Source organism: Montipora capricornis, chromosome 6 (assembly GCF_036669925.1).
Source record: "Montipora capricornis isolate CH-2021 chromosome 6, ASM3666992v2, whole genome shotgun sequence".
Lineage (NCBI taxonomy): Eukaryota > Metazoa > Cnidaria > Anthozoa > Scleractinia > Acroporidae > Montipora > Montipora capricornis.
Genome location: NC_090888.1, coordinates 30,682,708 through 30,693,965, shown reverse-complemented (window position 1 = coordinate 30,693,965; position 11,258 = coordinate 30,682,708). Strand labels below are relative to the sequence as shown.

The following is an 11,258-nucleotide window of genomic DNA, read 5'->3' as shown; positions in this document are numbered from 1 at the left end:
GCTACAAGTCGACTTGGTTGTGTTGATGGAACAAATATTTACTCCGTCAGCATGGAGAAGTTTGTTCATGCGAGTGATTTCGTTGACGTCATCTTGTTTAAAGCATATGTAATTTTCCAAGCTGTTTATGTGAAATGTGTGTCACGTTGTCACCACTAACACTTCGATAACTTTAATTGTTACCAGTGTCTCTCTAAGTCTCTTCTGTTGTAGTAACTCATGGAGTTAATAAAATTGAGATATTAACTCTACTACAAAGTAGTTAGTATCACTTATTCGGTTACAAATAACATAATGTGTGTAAGTGTGAATTGTTGTGAAGATTTTGAGCTTGGCACCCAGGCTTGAACATACTGGCCGATTGCGACCTCTAAGTTAGCCGTTGTTTACCGCTAATTCGCGGTTTAGATGTTTTCTCGACAGACAATGGTTAAACGATGCTTAAAATACCTTATTGAGACGGGAATGAAACGTGTTCTTTTATTCAGTCAATGTCTAAACAATGCCTCATTAGGGATTCTTTATCCACTTGTTGATTTATTTGTACGTAAATTTTGATATTGGAGGTTTTGACTCAATATGGCTTCTAAATCCGGTCGAACAACCCATTTCAGAAAAGGAGAAAAACACTTTTGTTGGCGGAATTGGGAAGAGAATTTCCAGATGAGGAAAATAAAGGATACGACAGTAAAACATTGAGGAAGAAGGCAAAGGACTAAATCCTGAAGAAATTCAACTCCCAAATCCAAACGGTATCAAACAGGACGTTAATCAGATCCCAAGGATGCTGGAGGCGGCTGAAACTCCAGAGTAAGAAAGAACACGATTTGCAACGTCGTGAATTAAGAAAAACTGGTGGAGGAAAAGCTTCTGCCTCCCCAAGTCAAGTGTGTAAAGTTAGCTGCAGACGCCATACCAGCTTCGGTTAATCTGCTAGGGCAGATGACGACGCAGAAGAGAAAATCGATTTAACCGTTACACGGGATAAAGACAAGAAGGACACTATCACATGCGGAGCGGGGCGAGGTGGACTTGCCGCCGGATGTTGAAGTTATCATAGTTACTAGAAAAGGGGAAAAATAGGCACGCATTGCGTACGTGTGGTAGTGCAGCAACACAACGCTATATTCCATATTGTCAACTGAGCTGCATTTTGTCTTCCGGGAGATTCATGTTGTCTTTGCGTAATATGTAGCCTCGATAATTTTTTGGTATCGTAAATCATTATAGTGCCATGGTAGATGTCTTAGGTAAATTGTCCCCTGAGAAGACGAGGTTACTAGTAAATAAACCAACAAAGACTGAAGAAAATAAAAGAGAATCAAGAAACAGTGGCTTCGAGACTGACATGTTGATCATTTTCAAGTTCCGTTACAATTCAACACAAAGTTAAGCATGCACTCTGCGCGTATGACAGCTTTCTAAGATAAACTTCCCTGAAATTAAACCCTGTGCCGTGGGGTTAGTATCTGGCTGGGAGACCTCAAAGTATACCACTTTGTTCCACAAACATGGGACCGAAATTTCTCTTTTAACGCTCAAAAAGGCAAACTAAGCAAAGTACAGAATTTGTTAGCCTGCTTTATGCAAAAAAATTGTTGATGCAAAAGTAAATAAATATTGATACACAGGACGTTTTCTGAAAGTGTCGATCGAGAATAAAATATTTTGCGATCAGCAACAAAATTTGTGACATGAAAACAACATAAATTTTGAACCGCGATTATAAAACGTTGCCATCATCGAAAAACTTTATGTGAGATTTTTGCTACGTTCAATTACTATTGTACTTTTGGCTGCACAAGTAAATCGCAAAATCGAAAGTAACATCGAATTCAGCGGGCGCCGTGATCAAGTTACCTTGCTTGTTTATTCGCGAAACAAAGGATACATCTATGTGAAAATGATGGCGAGACACCGGGTTTTTGTTGTCGTTAGTTGGTTTTTTTCTTTCATGTGTTACAAAGTTTAACAAGAAATTTGCGAATTCAACACAAAGATCACAACCGCGTAACTCTTGAGGTTGTTAATAACCATTGTTTCTGCAAAGTCAAAAATTTACTCCCCTAGACGAGGTTATTTATCACTAGGTAATTCCATCGATTCCGAAATAGCAGCTGCTTTATCATTCATCAGCGTCACAAATTCTTGCCTAGTTTGGGGCTCATTTTGTTGAAACTCTCTTCCAAGAGACCTGATTTTCTGATTTATGCAGGCGCTCCGGTCCTATTGGAACCACTGACACTCTTACAACATGAAATATTTTGAGATATGTCTACGTAGCAAATCGAGTCCAAATGATACGAAAAGCTACCAGCTCTAAGTGGAGGTACGTGTAGACAACTGAGAACCCCGCAGATCTTGCTACACGCTGCATAACCGCAAAAACACCTCGCGGGTTCAGATTGACCTGGAGATGGATGGCATTGAGTACATTTGGTTAGAGCTTCATTTTCCCCGCTCGCGTTCCTGTCAAGTATGTTTTGTTTACCGCCCGCCTTCCTACAACGCTGCTTTTTCAGGCTTATTGGAGGAAATGATGTCAAGCTCAGACTGCCAAGGTATACAGTCTCTGGTATTGGGCGATTTGAATTTCGACTTACTTGAAACCCCAAGGCCAAGTGCAACCAAGGACTTTAAAAATGTTTTCCAGGCTCTGGGCTTTCAGCAACTCATTACAAAAATTACGATACCAATATCTAATTCTCTCCTGGACCACATTTTTGTTTCAAATAAAGACTTTTTTGTTGACTCTGGAACTATACCTTTATCATTGAGTGATCATCTTCCAGTTTTTGTTACTTGGAGAACCACAAGTAATTTTAAGCGACTCGTCTATAAAATTATTCATTTTCGCTCTCGTAAGTCGATTTCTATTGACAATTTTGTTGATGATCTTTCTCGTACGCCCTGGATTTCCCTTGGGATGTTTAGTGGTCCCAACATGCGCTTGATCATTGGTATTGTCTTTTTAACGACGTGCTTAACTCGCACGCCCCGGTAAAATCGCGTGGTGTAAAAAGACTTCAACTGCCCGACTGGTTTACTACTGAAATAGCTGATGCAATTATAGAGCGTAAACGTCTGTTTTCAATAGCCTCCAAGATGTAGAAGAAACAGGGTTGTTAATTTGATTCGTAGAGCCAAGTGTTATTTTTATCGTGACGCCAGCCATAAGAGATAATTTGGATAACCCGAAAAACCTTTGGAAAATCATACGTTGTATTTTGCCTTCGAAATGTACTAATTTACCAAGTCATCTGAGTGTCGACGGTATGATATCGAGTGACCCAGTCGACATATCTAACCTCTTTAATGAACATTTTGCCAACATCACTTCCTCCGTCGGTACAGCTTGGCGATCTACCGGAGAGTCCGAATTGGAACTTTTAAACCAATTTTGTACATTCCAAACTCCTGGTCGGATCAGACCTTTTTTCCATTTCTCCAATTACGGAGGATTCTGTTTTCTCGAGTCTTTCTCGACTGCCTTCTGTTGGCCTTGATGGGATCAGTGGCTTCTTCGTCAAAATAGCCGCTCACTTCTATTTTCAATTTGAGTGTTTCCTGTGGTATTTTTCCAGACATATGTAAAATTGCTTAAGTCTTTCCCTTATATAAGGAAGGCTCCCTTTCAGACCGTTCAAATTTTCTTCCTATCTCTGTTTTTGCCACTAGCTGTCTCGAAAATCCTCGAGCGCCATGTGCATTCTCACTGCTATAATTTTCTCACTTACCATGGTCTCCTCACTGATTTGCAGTTTGGTTTTAGATGGTTTCGCTCTTGTGAACTTGCGGTCATTAATCTGTCGGATAATATTCTCGATACTATGTATCGAGGCCTTCTGAGCGGCCTTTTACTGATAGATCGTAAAAAGCATTTGATCTGGTCGACCATGGCACTCTGCTTTATAACCTCATTGTGTAGGATTGTTCTTCATCACTAGCACTTGAGTGATTCGGCTCATATCGAAATGGCCACTCGTAGAAAACGGTTTTTAAGGGAGCTCTTTGTGATCCCCCTTCAGGTGTCTGTTAGAGTCCCGCAGGGGAAGCATATAGTTCTACGCTAACTCCTGGGATATCCGTGCCACGTTTGCTCATCTTGTTTTCCCCGCGCGCGGTATTTGCTTTACATTTACATCACGGTCCGAGTTTCTCGGTGATATTTCTTGAAATTTCATACCACGGCAGGCGCTAGTTCTGTTCCCACCGCTCTTATTTTGGGTTTATTGTTTATTGTTACACATCAAACTCTGAGGAATACATGAGAACAGCCAAAGCCGGAGGCTTAAATGGCACATGGTTAGCAAACATAATTTGAAAATTTTGCATGAATAGAAGAAGGCTTTAGCTAAAATACTTATACAACTGAATCTGACTACTTAATTTACAAACACACAGGATAAGATAATTAAATAAATTGCATAAACAAGTACTCCTAGTAGAATTGTTTCAAATAACAGGAAACAAAACAAAAAAAAAAAAAAAAAAATAATAATAAAACAAACAAAACAAAACAAAACAAAACATTAACAATTTGTCCACAAAGTTTACAATTTAGTCCCAAGGGACTTGATCAGACTATAGAATTAAAGGAAATGAGTTCAATTTTTCAATATACTAACTCAGCATTCAGAAAATGCAGTCTCAACTTTTTTTAAAGTTACTTAATGTAAAACCGTTGCGCACTGTTAACGGAATATCATTCCAAATAACAGGAGCTTGCCAGGTGATAGCAAATTGATACTTGTGGTTGGTTTTATGGAGATTAAAACGTGAACGAGTCAAATAATCGTGATATTCATGGTTAAAATGAAGGATTGAGGAAACAGGAGTAGGCAGAATATTGTTAAAATGTGAGAAAACAAAACAGGCCATATGGAATTTAAAGATAGAACGGAGCGAAAGAAAATTATTTTTATAGAAAAGGGGTTTAGAAGGTGTGCGTGGGGGTGAAAAAGTAATTATACGGATGGCTTTCTTTTGAAGTACATAAAGTGGTTCAAGGTAAAAAACATACGTAGAAGCCCAAATTAGAGTACAATAATTGATGTAAGGCAGGAAAAGAGCATTATATAAAGTTTGCAGAGTATCCAAAGGTAAGTATCGCCTTGCCTTGCACAAAACTCCAATTATCTTAGAGACTTTATCACAGACAACAGAGATATGCGGTTTCCAGGATAGGTTTTCATGAATGATAATTCCAAGGAATTTGTCTTCCTGCACACGTGTGATGGGGGAATTATTTATAGAAATGTTTATATCTGAGAGGTTAATCTGCTTACGACGTGGGTGAAAAATGATGAATTTAGACTTGTCAGGATGGACAGTGAGTTTGTTAGCACTAAACCAAGAAGAAACACGAGCGAGCTCTACATTAAGGATGGTTACTAAGGTAGCCAAGTCATTATGACGAAAAAAGATATTAGTATCATCAGCAAAGAGAATGATTGACAGGAGGTTTGAGACATGAAAAAGATCATTGATGTATAAAAGAAAAAGTAAAGGTCCAAGGACTGAACCTTGTGGAACCCCACATACAGCCGTATTATATGTAGATGTATGGTCATGAACCATGACACACTGTTGTCTGTGAGATAAATAGCTAGCAAGCCAGGCTAACGGAATTCCTCTAATTCTATAAAAATTTAGTTTATCCAGAAGTATTTCATGGTTGACTGTATCAAAAGCCTTCTTAAGATCTATGAAGACTCCGATAGTGTACTGATTGTTTTCAAAACCTTCATAAATATTATTGACAAGCTCTAAGATAGCCATAGCAGTAGAGTCATGAGGTCTAAAACCGTACTGGTGATGATTAAGGATATTGAACTTTGTAAGGAATTCCGATAGCCTGAGGTAAAAGAGTTTCTCAAGAACCTTAGAGAGACAGGGGAGAATAGAAATAGGCCGATAATTTGAGAACAGAGAAGGGTCATCGCTTTTAAAAACAGGAAGAATCTTTGCAATTTTGAGTTTATCGGCAGTTTGTCTTGTGATCCCACGTGGCATTTCATTTCCACATGCCCCTTTTTTCTTCAGCAAGCAACAATTTTAAACCAGTACTTTAGCGTTGTCCTGGAACATTACCCTAATGTGTTTTGTTGGTCTCATGATAAGTTTAATAGCCGCTTTAAGGATCTCTATAAGCCAGATGGTGTTCATGTAAACCCCTTGGGACAGTATTTTCTTTACCGCAGCTATCGTGGCGCCGTTCTCAAAGCCACGCGGCTACTTAAGAACAGTTGATCAGAGTTTTTGTCTTCCCTTAATGTTATGCTTACTTAATTGCACGCGTTTTATCCTATCATTATTTGTGTAACCTCTATTTAACGGAGATCTTTTGTTTTGCCAGCTTGGATATTTTCCATCCCTGGCAATTTTTGACTCCGTGTCTTAGCTGTGATAGCAATGGATGTGGTTCCTCACCCTATTACTCCAATTCGCCTTTAATGCCCTGAGGTTAGGTTGTTGTTTTAGCTGGGCATACATATACGTACTAGCCTTAATGATGGCTGGCAATATGTAGCTACCATGACCCCAATTAGACCTGAGGCTGTAATCTCAGGGTCTTTGTTTTTCTGAGGGTAAGGCATATTCAGTTACACTGGTTTTGAGTATTGCTAGTGATATGTAGTTATCCCAGGCTCTCTTTCCCTCTTAGGCTGTATTCTCAGGGTTGTCGTTCCTCTCTGAAGGTTTGGCATATGTAGTTATGCTACTCTTGATGATTGCTAGAGATATGTAGTTATCCTAGCCTCTCTCTGGCGGTGTGAGGGCCCGACATCTCGTCGGCATTTTTGTCTAGACATCTCTGTGCCTGCCAGTTTATTTATTTATTTATTTATTTATTTAAATTTTCAGTCGTGTGTGCTCACTTCTTTCGCTTACTGTGCTGCGAGCACCAAAATTTAGTTTCTGCCAAGTTTTTTCTTGTTTTTTTCAGTTTCACTATGCCAAAAGTGCCTGCTCAAGGTAAGAATTCCCAGACATCAAGAAAACGGGTCAGTCCCCGAGCCAGCGTACAGGCAAGCTGTGCTGCAGCGGAAGCCTTGTCCTCACAAACTAAACGGTCCAGGAGGATGACGTCATCTGCTCACGTAGCTACAACAGCTTCTCCAGTCGAAGCACTCCACCACAACGCTTTGGTTACGCCAAAATTTCTTGAAACATTGGTGAATAAAGTAGCAGACGAGGTTTCACGTAGGATGGCAACATCTCAAACGCCAGCACCGTCACCTGTGGTTCACGAGGTCCCCGCTGGTCCCCCAAGCAGCACAGATCCAGCTCCTCATACCCCTCAGGTCGCCTTAGCCTCTACCATTGTCCAGGATAGTTTGGGTAGTGTTTCTTCCGAAGTAACAGACCTTCCACCTCAACTGTTACCGTGGGTACAACCTCAAGCCCCAGGTCAGTTGTTTAATTCAGTTGCTCTGCCTGTTGACGCCCGAGTATCGACAAGATACGCACCAAGATTTAGAATCATGAGTAAAAGGGATTAAGACCCCTTGCATGACAAAACACTCGTTATCTTTGGTGGTAAGTCTGGTATTGCTTCTGAGTGCCTGTTCACCAGGATTGCAGGATGATTTTCGCAGCTCCACTCGAAATTCCTCTGCTTGTGATGATATTCCTGACAAGTGGCAAACCAGTAGCTGAAGTTTCTCGTGTAAGAGGTGACTCTGGCGAGGATGTGCTGGTAGGTACAGAGTGTCTTTCTTCCTGGGTAAGATCAGAGGGAAGTCAATAAGCATATTTATTAAGTATGGTCACCAACTCTGAGTTGGCCAGTTTAAAACTAGTAAAAGGCTTGTAGCTTTCTCACCAGAAATATTTTGTAGCAACCCGTATACTAGACGGGGGAAAGGCATAAAAGGTGTAGCCTTTCCATGGAATATGGATTGCATCAACCGCAAATGCCTCTGGATCTGGTTTGTATGCAACATAATAAAGGTTTTAGTTGATAGTTTAATCTTGAGGCAAAAAGGTCTGTGTCAGGGACAACTCCAAACGTTTTCAAGATACCCGTAAAGAGGGACTTATGCAAAGTTTACTCTGTTTCTCGTCTAGAAACCCTTGATTCTCGATCTGCATTGGTGTTATCCTTCCTAGGAATATGAACAACGGTAAGCAAAACATTATGGTCAATATACCACAGCCAGATTTGTTGTGCAAATGGAGTGGAGGTGCCCATCTGGTTTATTGTGGCTACAGCAGTGGTGTTGTCAACCATACGTTTGACATGTTTACCAGATATTGTAGTAGTGAAAGACCTCAAGGCAATAGCAACTGTAAGCATTTCTAAGTAATTAATAACGTGTTGTGCTTTTTCTGGGATCCAGTTGCCACCAGAAGTGATGTTTTCAGTAGAACATCCACATCCGATTAATGAAGCATCTGCTGTCACGGTAATATGGGGGTCACCATGGCTTATATAAGGTTATATGATTTGGGCACTGCAGTAACCCACCATGTGAGGTCGTCAAGGGCTTCTTGGGATAAGGACATGCAGCATCCAGGCTTCATCAGCCTTATAGCCGACCAAATATTGGTCATTTTGAATTGATGTTGAGTGATATTGGCATTAAAAGAATTAAGATTTAAAATAATCCTAAAGGTGCCATCCTTTTTAGGTCTCGTGAATATAGGAGAGATAAATTCTCCTGCCTCATGTTCACATAGTTGAATAACTCCCTCATTGAGGAGCTGAGAAATTTGCAGGTCAACATACCATGAAGGGTTTTACCTGCATTAGCAGTGTATCAAATGCAATGGTTTGGCCGGTGACTGTGGTCAAAATGTCAGGATAAAAAGTCAATTATCGCCATATGTGAGAATAAGCAACTAAACTGCCGGCTTTAAACGTTTCTGTTTTATGGCGAAAGTAAGCCAAAAGCTATGGCAAGACAGTCTCAAAATTGCTTACCTGAATGGCGTTCAAATAAACAAGAATGGCATCTGTCACTTTCGGACCTTAGTGGGATCGGTCCATTTCTTCCAGTGGTTCTGGTAGGGAGACGACCTGTTGAATGAGTGGTTGCCCTGAGGCGTTTTGCCTAAAAAAGGCCTCCAAGACTGGGTAGTTGTGTTTGCCTTATTAAAAGGGCGCTTACGGTTGTACGTCAAGTTACTTGCTGTGCTGATAATCATATTAGAAGCACTGATGTGGTTAAGTTGAGTCTGCAACTCATCGCCAAACAACCAGGTCGTTCTAGGTACGTGAGACGCACAAAGTGTCGCATAATCCTTGTGCAAGGTTGGGCGGATAACATCGCATCTGCGTTGGGATAATTCAAAACTGATATGCCCAAGGAGAGCAAGTGCATCGGTGTGGCATCGTATCATGGCATCCACATCAAGGTTGTTGCCCTGAGCACGACCCTTCAACAACATATCTGTCGTTTGTGCGGTGATATTACCGACTCTAGCCATCTTGTGACTGCAGCTTGCAACTTTGATAAGCGAAGATCTTTGCCCCTTGTTGGGCGATCAAGACGGCACCAAATTTCAGGACTGACCTTTTGGCAAGTTTCTCAAAAACTTTCGGAACAGTTTTCTCAGTGTCGGCGAGCGACTTTGTGATTTCATCGAGGAAAGCGTCGGCTTCGTCATACTTTGCCATACATGTAGTGGCGTCAGTCACGGCGTCATTGCTCTCATTCATGTCAAGTTTTTGGCGTTTGTTTACCGCCAAGAGCTCATCTGTATCAGTGTCTTCTGATAAAAAACCGTCCCCTGCTGTCAGGGGTTTTCATTTACGGGCAGATTCTGCCTTTTCGGGGCCCTGAGTTTCCCCTTTTGTTTGTGTTTGCAGCATTTTGAGCGATTCGCTCATAGTCGCCATGTTGTCATTCACGGTTTGTATAAGAACAAACAAAAGATTCTCATTGGTGGTTGTCACTTCTGTGCTTGCTTTCTTGGGCTCTTCCCCTTCATCAAGCAAAAGGTCATCCTCGAGTGCAGAATTTTCCTCGTCTTTATTCATTTTCCAGCTGATCTCGCAGACGTTCTTGTCGATAAATTCAATAATGAAGTGAACGCTCAAAGGTCAACGCTCAAACTGAATGCTCAAGGTTCCCGCACTCTATCTCACGCGACTTACCAGCAACTTAGACCAATGAAGACGTAGAACATTTTAAAGTTGATGATTTAGTGTAGGTTGCTCCAAATTGAATATGAATAGCTTCTTTGATCTTAAGTCGGAAGGTACTGGAAGCGTGATCTAGAATATGCTGAAAAAATCATTAGAACATACAGTGCGGCGTTGCCGAAAATTTTGTAAATGTCTTAAGATGTGAGAAGCTCCATCACTGATCAGGTGCACTCAAAAACTTGTAAACCACACACACAAGAAGCCCACGAGGGATAGGGTCTTTCACATGAAACATGTTACCGATATTAAAAGATGACTAGACAGTCCGTGAGCGTACACTGGGTTGCCTGAGGTACGCGTTACTCAAAAACAGAAGGGACTGAGTTGGGTGGTATTGAATTGCAGCGTTCCAGGCAATGTTTTCAAGTCGGGGGTCATTAAGATCATTTAAGGCGTCACCCAGAAGTCGTTCATGCAGAGGCTCACACGTCCATACGACGAAACAGATCTTTTTCTGAGGTTAAAAACCTGGCTACCAGCCTATTAATCATTTGTCAGAAAAAAAATTAAAAAATTCCTGTCATCTTAAGAAAAAATAGGCACGCAAAGTCAAAAATGTACTCTCCGAGACGAGGCTATTTATCACCAGGTAATTCCATCATTTTGGAAATAGCAGCTACTTTATTATTCATCAGCGTCACAAGTTTTTGCTGATTTTGGGGATCATTTTCTTGAAACTCAAGCACACTTCCAGCAGACCTGTTTATTTTTGTGAACCCTTCCTATTTCAATTGCGTGCGTGCAAACAAGACACACAATCCGTGTCCCTAAGCATATGCAATTAAATAAATTTCTGACAGTTCACATCAAGCCCTTTTCGAAAGAACCTTGTCCGTAAATAATGAAGCACAAAAGTAGCCTGCGTGGCAGGCCGTAGAAAGCCTGCCACGCAGGCTACACAAAAGAGACAAGCTTTCAATCAAATAATTTTTCACTGTCACATTTCCAATTTTTTTTTACCTTTGCAGAGTTGAGTACAAAATATATGTAAATTGCCAGACAACTTAAATGCAACTTCAGTAAACACTGTGGTGCATTCAAGGCGTTCGAGTCCTTCACCGTTGTTAAATCCACTAAAACATTTGCCATTTGATTTCGGTGT

At 40.8% G+C, this 11,258-nt stretch overlaps 1 protein-coding gene across 2 annotated transcripts in view; it reads right to left on the bottom strand.

Moving 5' to 3' along the window:
* The window catches only part of LOC138051945 (acid-sensing ion channel 2-like), a 72,664-nt gene that overhangs the window by 35,536 nt on the left and 25,870 nt on the right, over positions 1-11,258 (bottom strand). The window lies entirely within an intron of this gene.